We start from the raw sequence: 17,586 nt of genomic DNA on the forward strand, positions 1-17,586 counted from the left end.
GTGGAACTTGAGTGCAATGGCCTAGGTGTGCATGCAATTCATGATCATGGGTGTTCTAGCAACTATGTGTCTGATGTAAGTCAGGCCTCACTGGAAGTATATGTTGTGTACCAAGTTCTGCATTTCCTGACATGTGTGACCCTATGATTGCTCTAGGGTTTGCTGACTCCTAATAGTTGATAGACCTTACCTGTGGTGTGTGTGTAGAGCCAAACATGTGTGGAGTTTTCTATAAACTCCTCAGTGTACATGTTGTTGGAAATTGATAGCTGTTTATCCACCCCCCCACCCTCAAACACGGGCATGGGTTTGTGAATGGGGTACCTAGTACTGATGCTACCAGTATGTTACACATACATGTGAATAAGTGACGGTTTGGTTGCAACCTAGTATACACACTCTGGTTTGGCACTTGGTACTATACTGGCAAGTCCAGGTACAACTTGCAGACCATGTGGCTTTAGTTTTGCTTTCCGTACACTGACATTTGTAGCCCAGGTCTTGGCGGAGGATATGCAGCATGAATCTTAGCTGATAACTTGCAGAACTCAGATTGCAAGTCAAAGCCAGTTGTTACCCATCTTGTAGGTTATGGATGTGCTATGTGTGATGTGACCTTTGTAGGATGACCTGCCATGTACTTCCTCAGGGACATTCAATGATCTGTATTGTGATATGAGCTGTTACAAGTGCAGTAGATGTATTGTCTGATTAACTTCTTGGGCCATTTCACACAATGCAGTTACTAATGTAGAGTATCTGCATTTGTCTTCACAGCTGCAAACATGACTCCAGACCAGGTCCGTGAATTCCAGCGCTGGGCCATGAGATACCAGCACATCCTGCTGGTGGAGTCGGGGTTCCGGAGGATGGCCCGGAGAAATCGCCATGAACGGGCCTCCGGGGCATGGAGAGCCTTCCCACAGGGTGGCCCTACTTTGCCCACCATAGCCACCACCAGCACAATCACCAATCCAAGCCAGGTGGCCCCACCCACAGCTAGGACTGTTGGCCCTACATCTGCTGGACTTCCAGGCCCCAGCATTGCCACCGGTGTAGGACAGCCCACTAGGCCTGGCACCACACACAGACCTCCTCCACCGGTACACAGACTGCTTCTGTTGACCCTGCAGCCTTCCACAACATGGAACGTAAGATGGACCGTGTGCTGCGCAAGTTGAGCCACCTGAGCCGGGATGTGCGCCACATTAACCGGCGTGTTAAGTCTATTAAGAGGACCCTCCGGAGGGCCAACCTCTAGACATTTTTTGATGGACATGATTCCCTCCCCTCCCTCCTCTTTCCTTGTTCTTATAGTTAGTGGGCTTAGGGGGCTTAGTATTAGGTTAGTATAGGCTGTTAGTTTAGTTAGTGTTAGTGGGTGGGGGGTCCAGATTCTTTATATTTTTACTTATAAGTGTGTGGGTGGGTGGGTGGGGGGCTATGTTGGGGTTCTTGTGTGTTAAAAAAAAAAGTAAATAAAAAAAATATAAAAAACAAAAATATATATATTTGTTTAGGATAGAATAGTATGTGTTTAGGGTAGTATGTGTCGTCCTCCATGTGTCCTGTCTCATAAGGGGGTTGGGGGATAGATGTTTAGAATGTTTTGTTGCATGTGATAAGTAAGTGTAGCTTAGGTTAGTTAGGGACAGTTGTGGGTAATGAGTAGTCAGGGTAGATTAGGGTAGGTAAGATTTTTCCCTCAGTTTCCTCTTCTGTGATTAGTATTTAATAAATATTTGGTTAACCCTTAATAGTATGTGTTGAATGGTACTTGATCGTGGGTTTGGATTCAGTGTACATACATTTTGTACTATAACATCTGTGTCCTATGCTACAAACAAATCCCAACTGAGCTGCACGATTGGCAGCTAGCCCAGAGCTACCTTGCAAAGTGTCGACCCTTTGTTGCAACCACCAATCACAGTTAATATGGATTACAATGTGTTTCTGTTGACAAGTGTTTTTTGAAACTCACAAACAGTGCTTCCAGACTTGGCATTGGGGAAACAGTTTTAGGTCTGACTGCAGTGTGATGATCATGAACACCCTTATAGGATGAGTTCTTATTGGCAATCTTGTATTCTTGTCTTCATGACTCTCATACATCATTTGTGACACAGTTCAGCATGATTACCTATTTGTATGTAAACTCAGACACCATTATTTATGCAGTTTTTGTAGTGTTTGCTTAGATTAGTGTGCCATGTTATTTGTGTTATTTTTGCATGTTGACAACATTTTGCGGCCACTATTTGATGACTTAGTTATCCCCTGAGGAAGCATTCTTCTGTCCAACACAGCATGATGGTGTATGGTTTCCCACTTCATCAGATTTGTCACTCAGGATGGGCAGAGTATGATGCAATCATGGGTACTGTGCAGATTTCTCTGACTACACATTATCAGGACAGTTGTATTGACAAGCTACGTAATTTGACAGTAGCCACATTTCAGTTATCTACTGCACAGTTGATATGTAACATTACCCAGAGACAGATTTGTTGTGTAAGTGCTATTTATTGAAAAGTGCTGTAGTGCTATCTGTACATTGTCCATGGTTGTGAGTCCATTATAGTGACATCTTGCATTGTGATCCAACACAAGGGTTTACCAAAATGCTTTTGACATGCTGGGGTTGATGTTTCAGACAGTGCAGAGGGACATAATTTGCCAATGATTTGGAGAGAGACAATCACTGGGCTGGGTGACAAGATATACAGTGGTTTGCAGAACAGTGCTTGAGTACAGTTGTTGCAAGACTGACAAGTTACAAAGCGCAGGACCTTTGTTAATGTTGCCCATGTGGCAGGGACTAGTGCTTCCGGGTCATTTTCCTTGTGAATGTGATCTGTTCCATGTCTTCTTCTTCTGATTTGTGTGTTGCCTCCTCTGTCCTTGTTGTTGTTGGTTGTGAAGGGGCAACACACACATCAGTGTTAGAAAACGTGGAGTCAGACATCCCGGTCGCTGCTCCCTGTGAAGGTCTTAAGGGCAGTACTGAAGCAAGGAGGATCTGCTGGTTCTTCAGAAGAGCAGCCACATCACAATGGTAGGCAGCCAGGTTGGCCCTGAGGGGTTCAATGTTGCATTCGTGCACGCGTTGACAGGATTGCTGTTGTAGGTGTTGGGTCAACTGTATTACAGCTGTGCTGATTTCCTTCTGGGTTTTCTGCAGTTCCTGCAAGTTAGATGTTAGTGCTTGCATAGCTGCTGCCTGATCTGCAGATGACATCATGCACAAATGCATCCCCTCAAGGCTGGTTGCCATATTTTGCATCCCCACCCACACCTCCTTGGCCAGCTCCCGCTGTACTCCAACTACAGTTCTCTCAAAGCTGGTGCCAGTGTCGTCAGAGTCCTCAGCTGTAGTGGAGCTGGCAGGTCTTACAATTGGGGTGGTGGGTGGATCCTCTGCGATGGCTGCTTGTTCTGTGCTCCTCCTTGTGACTGAAGGTGGGGTCTGGAGGGTTTCAAGGACCTTTTGGATATTCTCCTGGGGAATGTTTATCGGCTCGTCATCCATGTCATCAGGGAAATCTGGGACAGGCATATCCGCAAGAGATCCATCTTCCTCTGCAATGAAACAGGGTACAATAAGTGTGTCTGTGTTGTGGCAATTTTGATGTGACGTGCCTGCCTTTTGATGAATTCACTTTGTGATCTTGTTTTGTGTTAATTGCTCCAGTCCTTCAGATGGGCATTCTTCCAGGCCTATGGCCCACCTGCATGTCACATGTTTGTTATTGAGTTATTAGAATTGTCAGCCTCATCGCCTCTAGGTGTTGGTTTAGGCCAAATAGAGAATTGCAACCTTCTTTTCCTACTCAAGCCTCCGTATACATCCAGTCTCATGGTGAGACCTTTCACTGGCTGTGGGTGTTCTGATGGCCCTGGCAGCACACTTAACAATCTGGACCTGCCCTAATCTCTGATCTTTCACATCCACTTAAATGTATTTGACATGTGGCATATCCTATGCATGGCAATGTTATGATCTGATATGGATGTTGACATTGGTAATGTGTACTGCTGATGTTGGGGAATGTGTGTTACATTGGAATGGCCTGATAATCGTATCAGTATCCTATTTCCTCCTTTGACTGTGCAGGTGTATTTCAGTGACCAGTAGCGCTTTTGTGAAGCAGGAGGAGGGGCCAGCCGCCACACGTCAGGGCAAGGAGCCCTTTAAAAACATTGACGCGCTCCCGCTGCCGCGGGTAGCGCTTTTGTGAAGCAGGAGGAGGGGCCAGCCGCCACACGTCAGGGCAAGGAGCCCTTTAAAAACATTGACGCGCTCCCGCTGCCGCGGGTAGCGCTTTTGTGAAGCAGGAGGAGGGGCCAGCCGCCACACGTCATTGCCAGGAAGAGCCAGGGCAGGGCCACCCCCCTAATGGTTTGAACTAGGTAGGCTCAAATGTGATGCCCCTTAAAAGTAGTGCGCCTGGGTTTATTTAAGTATAAACAACCTTACCTATATCGCACTACCTTTCAATTAGGGCCTATCGGCTCCTGGAATATATTATCCAAGGTATCCATAACTTCCCCTTCGCGCTTTAGCTATAACGTCCTTGAGGTTAATAGCTTATCAAGATGGGGAAAAGAAAAGCTACCAGCAATCCTACTGAGCAGGGAAGGGCAAAAAGAGCACCCCGACACGCGGCCGAAAATTGTACGCTCACCCAAATCGATGACCTTATAGAGGAAGTGGAGAGTTTGTTAGCCACCAAACCTTCAAAATCTTGTAGAAAAGATGCTCCCTCCTCCTCTAATGTCATAAAATCTTTCTTCGCCCCTGTGCACAGAGACTCGCAGAGATCTATACTTCAAGGCACCAGCACAGAACTTAGGAAGCTAGAAATTTTAAAGAATCCAACAGAAAGCCCTAAATTAAACCTGTCTAACCAGCAAGACGATGCACCCCCCCTGCCAAACTGCAATAATCGCTTCTTACCCCTTGTTTTACCATCACCAGCTGAATTAGAGAGAACTATCTCAAGGGAAACTGAGGAGCCAGTTCCAGCCATACCCACTCAGGAAGAACATTTAGCTGACTTTCAGTTAGCACAGATAAGAGATGAAATTTTAGGTCTTAGAGAGCATCTTACATCCTTTACCCATATGATATATGAGAAGCTGGATAGCATATCTGCAGTAATTGGGGATATTAGGAAGACATCACAAAAATCAGATCCTAATTCTCTGCCAAAGTCAGTTGAAACATCGGAAACATCCATCCCACAAAGGTGTAGGGGCCAAAGGGTCGAAATGGTAACACAGACTATCCAGGGGGGCAATAACGCACCTCCTGTAGCGCGTGTTCGTAATAACTATAACCCACCCTTGGACACAGGGAACTATTGGAAGATGCACAGAGAAGGACATCTAGATAAAAGCCCCAAACACCCCTTGGGAAATAACTTCCAAAGCCATCCTAGACATGATATTTATGATATTTATATAACAAACGTCCCCAAGCTAAGTAAAGATCAAATTGAGCAAGGGGATTCTCTTAAAAACAAAGTTATACATTGGATAAGAAGGACAAAGAAATGTAGATCCATTATAAGGGACGATATAGTCACTGCACAGAGACTCACAAAAATAGGTTCAACATCAGATCTCATAGGGATAAAATTGATGAGTCAGAATCTAGCTAAGGGTCTTTTGGCACTTGAGGAAAGAATGAGACCGGGTACCTCCTCCCAAATGACACTTGTCCATAAACGTCCCCAACTAAACCGGTTCCCACAAGAGAGAAACAACACTATAATGGCCCAGTATCCTTGCCCGCAGAGTAGGGATCGAAAGCAAAGCCATATTTCTGATATAGATTGACGTGAAGCCTTTGCCGCTGAAGTTCCCGCTGCTGAAGTTGGGAGTAATGGCATAACTCAGCCTGACTCTTATAACACAAAAAATGACCTATCTAATATTCTGGGAGCAGAGCCCAAAATATATTCCAGTGGCTCGCCAAAGGAGAAGCCCCAACATGAAATATTTTGTATATATGAGACTAGGGAAAATCCATCAGAAAATGGGCAAGACCATGACTTACCGATCAAGATCCTATCCTGGAATGTGGCAGGCCTGACTCAGAAAATAGATAATCCTGACTGGTGCAGATTTATAGATCAACACCACATTATTTTACTGCAGGAGACATGGGCGTCATCTGTAGTAAATAGAGAAGGCTATTGGACCTTCCAGAAGGCGGCATTACCATCACCATCAGGTAGGGCTTCAGGCGGCCTGATAATTTGGTTAAAACACGACCTGTTCCCAAAAGTTAAAGAGATAGTATCCCCTACGAGGGATCTACTAGCTGTTGCGGTTGAAATCAGTACTGTTAATATAATAATTGTAAATTTATATATTAGACCTGGCACCCAAAGGACCCAGACCATTCAGATGAGTTCAATAGTAGATTTTTTTAACTGCCTACCTAAGGGGCGGGGTATAATGGCCGCGGGTGACTTCAATATGCAATTGAATTGCAGAGATGGCAATCAGCACGAGGGATCCCAGCTCACAGATTCATGGGATAGATCAGGGCCGGTGCAAATTACATCTAAGAAAGAAGGAGGAGCATTTGAACTACTGGAAGACCTAATAAAAATAAAGGGATTAAGAATAGTCAATGGGAATACCAGATCAGATAACCCAGCGTCACCTACATATAGGAGAGGCGTATACACTAGTCATCTGGACTATGTTTTAGTAAATGACGCCCTCTGGAAATCCCTAACTGACATGATAGTTCTCCCTCGTATTGACAGTGACCATCTAGCCTTAAGCACCTCCTTTTCCACTATTTTATTTAGTCCCAAGACACTGTCAATGTGGACTTCAAATAGTGTCCTCACTACGACAAATGATCGTAAAAATGTGAAATGGGATCGGGTTGAAAGTGATGCAATTTTTCAGCTAGCGATTTATAGATCGCTTGCAACAACACTTTCTCCCTTGAAACATACAAACATCAAATTGGTAGACTTGGTCTATCTTCATAACACCCTGGTCACCCGACTAAAACCACACTTCCAGACGGTAAGGAGGCGGACAGAGACTGTGATTAAAACCTCTAGGTGGTTCTCCAATTCCTGCCGTCAAGCTAAGACGCAGTTACTGGTAGCACTTAAGGAAGGGAACCCAAGAGAGATAAGGAAGAATAGGTCTGTATACAAAGACACACTTAAAAATGCAAAAAACGAATGGACGAATAAGAATTGGAATAAGATGGTTGTGGCGCTCCAGGAGAAGGATCTTAACCTATTCTGGAAACTAGTGTCAGATAAGAGTAGCCCCCAAGAAATGGGAAGCTACCCTGTTATCCAGCCAGAAATTTGGATGACGCACTTTTCAAATATATATAGGATAGCACATATCAATAGTACTAGTACACCCCTACTAAAACCTAATGATTCTGCTGGCAATATCTTAACGTGGGGGAGTATAACACCACCCAAATTTGATCTGGACCTATTTTCCTTAAAAGAAACAACAGAGGCTCTCAAATCTACACGCAAGGGAAAGGCCCCTGGTCTTGATGGCATCCCAGGAGATCTATATCTTTCTCGTCTGACAACGTGGTCATTGTATCTAAATGCACTTAGTAATGAGATATTGAGGGGGGGAGGACTCCCTATTACATGGCAAGGAGCAGTTATAGTCCCTATTTATAAGAAAGGGCCAAGGGATCAACCTGACAATTATAGGACTATCAGTCTTATTGATGTTAGTCAAAAAAAATTCGCTAAGCAAGTGCTTAACAGACTACAGACATGGATAGAGGATTCCCAAATTCTCTCCGAATTTCAGGGAGGCTTCAGAAGAGGAGTGAGTACAATAGACCAGGCATTTAGGTTTAACCTCCTTTGCTGGAAATACCTGTCACTCAATAAAAGCCAATTGTATGTAGCTTTTATCGATTTAAAAGCTGCTTTTGACACAGTTCCTCAGGATACACTATGGGAAGTTATGGAGAGTTATCACCCCAATAGCGAACTACTAAGACTGATTAGATACCTCCATGAAGGGACCTATGCTCATGTACGTTGGTCAGATAGTGGTGACCTAACGGAAGCCATACCCGTCAATAGAGGGGTTAGGCAGGGTTGCATCTTGGCACCAACACTATTTAATCTTTACATAAATGGTGCTGTGGACCAATTGCTACACTGTAATCATGATGCCCCTAGACTAGCTGGAACTCCGGTCCCTATTTTAATGTTTGCCGACGACACCTTATTAATCTCAAGAACACCTATGGGTTTGCAAAACAAACTGGACACCTTTTATAATTTTTGCACCAACAGAGGACTTGAAATCAATCTAACAAAATCTAAGTTTATGGCCTTTAACCCACACAAATTATTTAGGGGAAAAATTACGATAGCAGGCCAATCAGTGGAGAGAGTCAGACAATTTGACTACTTGGGGATCAGGCTAAGCGACGACCAACGTTGGTCGGCACAGATCAAGAAGAGTCTGACAACACTTAGGCAAAGGGCTATAGTGATAGCCAAGAAAATAGCTAATACCTACGAGGGGGAGATAACACCTGCCATCACCGTTTATAAAGCAGTGGCAGTAGCGGCCTCAATTTATGGTGCCGAGCTTTGAGGTCATACTAATTCTAGATGTCTGACCACTGTAGAAAACCGGTTTATTCGAAACTTTCTAAAGTTGCCGATGAGCACCCCTCTCACTCCGCTCAGATTTGATTTAGCCCTAAATGAAATACACAATGAAATTGCACTAAGACCCCTAATGTATTGGATTAATCTTTGGACCTCAGAGGACCGGCATACTCTCCATGCAGCACTAGATGAATTTCTCACAAATAACAGCGTACTAAAGATCCCTTGGTTTAGATACATCAGAGACACGTGTAAATTTCTCAAAATGGAGGAGGTGTGGAGTGCTCCTCACAATTTGGTAAAGGAAATAAAGGAACGTGTAAAAAAGTGCTACTGGGAGAACATTTTGATCCAAACTTGGTTAAAAAATCATGGCAGTCTGACTTTGCAGTTCTTAGACCACAAATGTAGTCCCAAGTTTGAGGCCTACATGGATAATGTAAATCCTCCATATATCAAAACACTATTCATTAAGTTTAGACTAGGGACTCTTCCGCTTAAGTCATTTACAGCGCAATGGAGATCGGAGGACTGCAATTCAATATACTGCCATCACTGCCAAAAGACAAAAGAGTCACTTGCGCACTTTATGTTTTTCTGCCCTAGATATCTGGTACCCAGGAAAAAGTGGATTGCTCCATTATGTAGGGAAATTGGAATAAGGGAATGGAATACGGCATTACGACTCCTAACAACTGATACAAGTGATAAAATAGTTTTCTCTGTGGTGGGATACCTACGAAGTGCATGGTTAATAAGAACAAAAGAACTATTATAAATGTGTAATTCCAACACATTGGTTTTAGACTATATGCATTTAATATATCAGTTCCTAATTGGATGAAGCTATAGCCTTAATGGTCTGGACTTTTAGTTTAAAGAATAATGATGATTTGCATGTTTTTACAAATCTGTGACCACAATATGTATTTAGGGGTCTTAAAAAAGTAAATTATGTAATTTTCGCCGTCTATATTAGTGAACAGAGATAAATGATAAAATTGGTCCCCCAGAGGCGAGGTTCTTGTAAAAAATATAGGAGACATGAACTATAACTTTGATAATTACGTGCTTTTAATAACTTGGTTTTAGATTATAATTAATTAGTCCGATAAATTTTAATTGATTGAAGCCAAATTCTAACGATCTAATATTTTTATACGTCTTGAGATTTGTGAAAACAAAAATGCTTAAAAATAATATTATCTACACATTCTTAAAAAAAATGTAAGTGCTATGTTTCTTAACCATGATATGTCTTGTTTTGTTTACTTTTATGGCTTACAGCCGAAATAAAGATAAGGAACCCAGTGACCAGTTACATGTGCCCCCCCCCAATGCTTTTGTCTGAGCAGTATGACATTTGGGATGTTGCATTGTGACCCAGGCACAGGATGGACCCTGACATATGCAGCATGGGTGTGTCCTTAGTGCTGTCTAGCTCCTATTGTTGTTTACATTGGCTGATGTTTGCGACATCTATAGGTATTGACATTTGACAGTACTGGGGCCTTTGTCTTGTTTCTGGGGATTGTTGAAGTTGTCATCCTCACCCCCTAATTTAGGCGTGTATGATCCATTGGGAGGTTACTGCCATTGGCGACTTGAGCTGCACACAGAGCGGAGGTGGTAGTGGCAACTGTTGTTGCAGTTTCATTCCAGTTGTCGGTATGGCTAGAGGTTGTTAAGAGGGCCCTAGTTAATGTAGGGGTATGGTGGCTAAGGTATGCCGGGATGTCAGTTTGACATTGTGGCCTTCCCTCCTGGCGTGGCTTTCCCTTTGCTCCATTGTTGGCATGACAGCATGCCCCCATGGGACAGTTGTTGGTGTTGTGTAATGGTGTGCCCCAGGTCTTCGCAGAACGGGCCATGCCCCCCTGCCGTGCCCCTTTACCCATGCCACTCCATGTATAAGATGACTTCCATGCATTTTGTGGTTGGTATCCCCCTCCCGGTTGTAGATGACATTATTGCATTATAATTCCCCATGCGACTTACCCTGCATGTGCGTTGTCTCCTGGTAGTCTGCGCTGTTCTGTCCTTGAATCCCTGTGACGATCTCCTCAGGGATGATGGCTGCGACCATCTCCTCCATGTGATCCAGGGCCTCCTGGTGTGCTGGACTTCCACCTCCAGTCTGCAGTGCTGCCTTCCTGTTCCTAGCCATCTTTTCCTTGGTCCTGCGCTTGCAGTCATGCCAGCATTTCTTGCACTCGATGACTGTTCTGCGTACTTCAGCCACACTGTTAATCTTGTCGAAAATTTGTTGCCATATAGCCTCTCTCCTACTGATTGGCAACTTTGAGGTGACAAACAGTTGGTGCTGGTGTTTCGTCACCTCTTTAACCAGAATTTCCTGCTCCTCTGCACTAAAGCGACATTTTATTTTCTTCTTAAAAGTGTCCTGGTTCTTGTGTGGGTAATCCTAGCTGGTTCCTGGTCTGCTGTCATCTTCCTGGGGTCTGTAGTGGCATCTGGGATCCATTTTGGCTCTCCTCTGGTGAAATGGCAGTGTTCGCGTTTTTTTTTACGCTATTGCGTCAAAAAACGGCGCATATCCGGTTTGCGGGGTCGTAAATCGACCCACAGTCATTTCTGCCACGTTAACGTCGTTTTGCTTTACGACTTGATGCTGCCGTGCGCGTCAAAAATAATGACTCCCACCTGTGGTTTGCCCCGCCGTGCGTCAAAGTATAAATATGACGCCCGCACGGCGCACCAAAATAGCGTTAGCCGGCGGTAATATTTTTGACGCAAAACTGCGCCGGTGCAGTTTTGCGTCAAAAAGTATAAATATGGGCCTTATTTCCTTGTCGCAATTCTAACAGTTCTTGGTCTGCAGACAGAGTGACTGTTCTTCGGTCGAAAACACTTCCAAATTCTCGGACAAAGTCTCAGTTATAAAGCAAAGGATTATCTTGACGCACAAGAGGGATTGCCCAAGCGGCCGAGTCTCCAGTCGAATAAGAAATCAAGAAGGCAACCCTGGATTGGGAATCAGGGAAGGTGTTTGGTCTATAAGTGAAGTGCAATTCTACTTGAGTCAAAAAGGATTGTACTTTCTGAGGATCACCTGAAAACCTTTCTGGGGGAGCCAAAGGAATGGGTGTGGGAACTGTGAGTGATATGTTAGTTGGAGGATTCCCTCCTGAACCTTGAGGAGGAGGATTAAATCTACCCGCACCCAAAGGACCTTGCTCCTTCTTTCCCACTCTGTCTTGTAACTGATCCACCTTTTCTGCTAGATTGGTTGCTATGTTCTTAGATTCAACTACATCCACTTGCAGCTGCGTAATTACTTTAAGCAACTCATCCAATGTGGCCATATTGAAAACCTAGCACAAACGAGGAGGATAAAAAATTTGTGGGCTCACTATTCTGTCAGCGAGACTGGATCCTCGGGTTTTGTGCCTGATCCCAATATGTCCACCTCTTGGCAGCTCCAAACTCTACTAGCCATTATAGCAAAGTTATTCACATTAATCTTCATGAACTTTGTTATAAATATCTATACTCTGATAACATGAGAGATCAAGAGCTTTTCCATAACATGACTTTTTAGTTCTGGATACCTGGAAGTAAAAGAAGGATTATGCAGACTTTCATATAAGCATTTCCAGAATAACATCCTATGCACTGAACATGGAACTCTCTCAAGTCAGTTCTTGGAATAGCAACTATGTCATAACAAGAATCAATTAACATATTAATTCCCAAAACATGAACTGCGAAAGACTCATGAATGATACTGGAAAGTCACATTCTGTTTTGATTTGAGTTTCAGGATTCAATTGCCCTGAAATTACTATGCATCTTATTGTCAAACTGTACATCAAGATTCCAATACCTAAAATATTCGCGCAACTCTGCTGATCTGAACTGCAAGGGTTACTTGCCAAGAATGAATCGCGCACACTGCTGCTGATTCAACCATCAAGATTCAAATGCCAGGAAATGATCGCACACTCTGCCGATCTGAATCGCAAGGGTTAATTGCCAAGAATGAATCACGCACACTGCTGCTGATTCAACCATCAAGATTCAAATGCCAGGAAATAATCGCACACTCTGTCGATCTGAACTGCAGGGGTTAATTGCCAAGAATGAATCAGGCACACTGCTGCTGATTCAACCATCAAGATTCAAATGCCAAGAAATGATTGCGCATTCTGCTGATCTAAACTGCAAGGGTTAATTGCCAAGAATGAATTGCACACGCAATTTAATCAAAAGATCAAAACTCGAAAATCTCTGGAAACTGAGTCTGGGGGCCTACCCCGACCTCCGCCTTACCGCCCTGCTGAGGATCACCAAGGTAATGAGGACAGGGCCTGGAAATGTCCAAGCAGGCCTCCGGAACAGGCTGGCCCTGGAAAATGCTGGCCCTGGAAAATGCTGCTGCTCTGCACCGCGACCTCTGAATAGTGAGCACGTGGAGCTGGTCTGGGTTCCTTAAATAGACCCAAGCCCCGCTCACCTGCCACACCCAGCTACACCCAGCCAGGCTGCAGGAAAGGCTTGAAAATGAACAATACATTGCAAACAGTATTAATGACATTTCAAAATAAATACCTGCAATGCAAAAGGTTAATATGCAATATCAGCACACAATGCATGAAATATTACATTGCATAAGGTTTGTCTCTTTCCATTATGTTGCCCGTAGAACGCACACTGTCCTGGTGTTGACACAGACATACCACTGCAAATTCTGATTGACACTGACATTACAGTGAGTGATAGACACACATATGCACACATGCACTGGGCCTAACAATCATGTGGTGCTAAATCTGACTACAAACATTTGTGGCTAATCCATTTCAGATGGTATGCCATGTCATGATTTGTAACTGGGTGACAATTTCAATGCCACTTCCCTGGTGCACTGCAGTACAAGTGACTCAGGTATTGTGGCTTGTGCATCAAGGGACAATGAGTAACTGTGTGATGGACATGTGGGTCAATTTTCAGTCAGCAATTATCATGCATTCAGTGGTCCATAACAGATGTGGCACAATTGTATGAAGATAACAAATGCCTCATTGGCAGTGTCCCCTAAGCCGTATATGCCTCCTTTGCCAACATGATGGCAGGGATCATGTGTGTGTAATGATGACAATGTAACGCTAAACATGGATAGCCCACTTTGTTTACTCATTACAGTGAAATGTGGTATGCTGACAGTGTCTTAGCTGACCATCGACAGAATGCATGGGCACAGGGGTTGTCATTGCACCTGAAATGTGTTACTCAGGCTACATGTACCAAGTTCAGGTTTTGTGAGTCACACATTGCGAGACTTAGCAACTAGCGATTTCCAAGTAGGATGATCTGAGGTACAACACTGTCAATGACACTGTTTGCAATTCACAAATGGGGTAGCAAATGACCTACCTCATGAATTTTGATGAGGTAGGTCTCATTTTGCAAACCCCTTGGGATTGGCGGCACTCACAGAGATGCTGGCCTGCTGGGCTCAGCAGACCACCATATCTGTGACAGCTTTCAAATATAGATGTACTTTTTGTTTAAATGCAGCCTTATTTCAGCAGGGGTAATCAGAAAGCATTTAAAAAAACAATATTATGACTCAAATAATTTTTGGGAAGCAGTCAGTGGTCCGTGGGACTACTGCCTGCTCAGAAACAATTTTGGGGCATGCATTCACAAAGGGGAAGGGATCCCATGGGGACCCCTCCCCTTTTGCAAATGGGTTAGCACCAACTGGAAGCGGATGGTAACTGCAATTGTTTAGTGCCAGCATTTGTGGTCAAGAAAGAATCAATCAGTGGACTGTGACTCGATAATAGGAAGGGAACGCCCCTTCCTAAATTCCACTAGCAAACCCTGTTTTTTGATTGGGCAATGTGACAGCAGAATGGCAAAACTGGAGGTGTGCATTTGAATAAACATTTTTCCTGATGTAAACACACTACATCTGAAAACTAGGCCGTTTGATGAGAATTAAAAATAACTTGTTACATGTGGCCCTAAATAATAGTCGGACATGACTCAACAAAGCTTAGGACTGCATTGTTAACATGTACAGACATGTGGAATACATCTCAGTACTGGGACACTAACAGTTTGTTCTATTTGCATTCAACATGGCCACAAACATTGCAAGCAGCACATCAAGGCATTTGCTACTGTCACTCAGAAGCATTCTACTGTACACATTTGTCAATGTGATACTCACCAACAGGGCTGCCAATCACCACACCCAGGTGGTCCAGCAGGTCTTGTTCTCGGGCCACCAGGTCAGCCCAGCGACGCTTCAGCTGATGCTCATTCCTTATTTTGTTGAAGACACGTTTGAGGTGGTAGAGCACCTTGCCCTACCACAGCTGCCTTGCCTCTGTGTGATACCCCTTTATCACATGCCCACGCATCTCCAGCATCATCAGCACAAAGTGGCACACCAGCCAGACAAAGGCCCCAAGCTCCTCCTCACCCATGGAGGTCAGCCTCGCCCTTCCCGACATGTTTGTGCACAACAATTTAAACAGAAAAAGGAAAAAAGAAAGGAAAGGAAAATGAATATAAAAAAGGAAACTTACAACCCAAAATACAAACCACAACTAACCCAACTAATTTAACCCCCAAACAGACACCCAACAGTACAAATACAATCCAAAAACACCAAACTACACAAAAGCACTTAAACAGGTACAATAAATAAATAGAATACACAAAAAGACATAAGAGAAACACCACAAGATACAAGAAACGCAATCCAAAACACAGCCATACAGTCAAGAAAAATCACAGACTGTAAAGTGAAAGTGAAAGTACACCCACAGTAACCATGTCTGTAAACAGGATTTCCTATTACATCACTTCCTGTACCCTTTACAGCCCGTTTTCTGTCTTGCGTGTATTTTGTTGACGCATACGATGTTTGCATGAATATATTCGACACATAACCTACATGTGTGGCAAAATACCACACATTACGGGGAAACTTCTATTTTAATGGATATCCGCATGCATGGGGTGCACTGGTGGAATTAACGCTAAGGGTCCATGTATGTTTAGTTAGCATATGCGTTGTTTTTTGACAAATTTGCAATAACATTTTTGACTTAAACTGTGTTTGCGTGATTTTCAATTATTTAACATGCATGCACCCTGTCTCAAGATGGAGATAGAACGGTTGGACCTGCAGTGTGTGGTATAGTGGTTTGCCACATGTTGAAGAGCATGCAACTGCGGCCTAGATTGATACTATCTTTGCACTGCATTTCCCTCATTTTCTGATGCAAAAAGCAGCACAAACTTACAAAATATTATTGTATTTTGTAAGTTTGTGCCACTTTTGCATCAATAAATGACAGCAATGCGGCACTATGAAAATATAAAACATGGCCTGTGTGTTTTGTGTGTGAATGAACTGTAACAACAATATGTGTGCTTCTGAAGGAACGACATGCAATACATTTGACGTAATGCTCATATATAAATGTATTACAAAAGGGTATTTACATCAGATGGCAATCAGTGACGTTCAACAGTCATGATATATGGTTTTATTATGGTTGACTCATTTGATGTGTGTAGTTTAGGGACATTACATTTCCCATGACAAACAAAAAACAGGGATGATTGAGGATGGCTGATGAGGACTATGTCGGATATGTTACCCCTCATATGTCATTAATTGTTGGCCACGACTACATGGTGACTTGTGTGTGAACTACCCATATGTTGGCCATTTGTACATATTTGATAATTACACTGTTTGTATCACTGTGCCTTAATTTCACTCATAAAATTGTTATGTACACGTCAGTTTGACTCATGAAAATTACCTATGTTACTCATGTTGCTGTGGTGGACCTGCTGCCCTGGCTGCATGTGTTCACATATTTTCAAATGTGCATTCCACAGAAGTGTCTGTTCAAGTGTGTGGGCATGTGTACCCTGAGTCAGGATTTGGCCTCCATGGTGTTACGGTTTTGTGCAGGTCTAGTCAGGAGTCTGTTGGGGCAACCCTTGAGCTCATAGAGTATCTTGCAAGCACGAAGTGTACCAAGGCTGAAGAGCAGCTTAAGGCATACAAGGGGACTAGACTGCTATGGTAAGGCAGATAATACAGAAGAGTGAATGCAGAGCAACCTTAGTGTGGAAAAATATGGAACTGGTCAGAAATGGACAAACAAGCAGGGCTTATCACTAAGATTGTACACAGGGTAGGGCTCAGAACTTCCCACAGCAACAGGGAACGTCAGTGCCTCTGTGCAGATTAATCTCACAGCTAGTCACCACGCAAGCCCCATAGAAAGGTGGCAGTAGTAGTGAAGCTGTGTCTTTACCCTTAGGGCACAAACAAGGATTGTACTTACATACACGAGACTGGCTCTTGTTGGTCGGGCTGGAGACACAGTAACAATTCCTGGAATACAGCCGTAGCACGCTGTCACTGTTAGGCACTAATGACCACATGCAACACTAGACAAAGGATGGGGGCTGGATTAGCCTCCTGGAAACCAGGTGCTAGAACAAATACAAAGTTTAACACTTCTAGACAGGTGAGGACTGATAGTACACTTACCAGACACGACACCCCAAGAGGAAACAGAAAGCAAGGGAACCAACAAGGAGGCAAAGCCAGGCACAGGGAACAGGCTCTGGTTGGTGCAAAGGCTGGAACAGGTCTGGGTAACAGAAAGCAGGCTCTGTCAGAAACAACCATGAACAAGGCTGAGAAACAGGGAGCAGAGTCTGACTGGAAGAAGCAGGAACAGCACTGGGTAAACATAGAGCAGGTTCAGGCGTAATCAAGACTGTAACACAATCCAACAAGGGGTCTGGAACACAAAGGAATCGTACTCCAATGTGTGATGAGGAGCTTCAGGGAATAGTAGCTTCTAAGCAGTTCCAGGCATCAGCAAGGCAAGGGCAGAGTCAAATGGCTGGGCTGCAAAAGAGAGGTCAC

Source organism: Pleurodeles waltl, chromosome 4_1, assembly GCF_031143425.1.
Source record: "Pleurodeles waltl isolate 20211129_DDA chromosome 4_1, aPleWal1.hap1.20221129, whole genome shotgun sequence".
In the NCBI taxonomy this organism is placed as follows: domain Eukaryota; kingdom Metazoa; phylum Chordata; class Amphibia; order Caudata; family Salamandridae; genus Pleurodeles; species Pleurodeles waltl.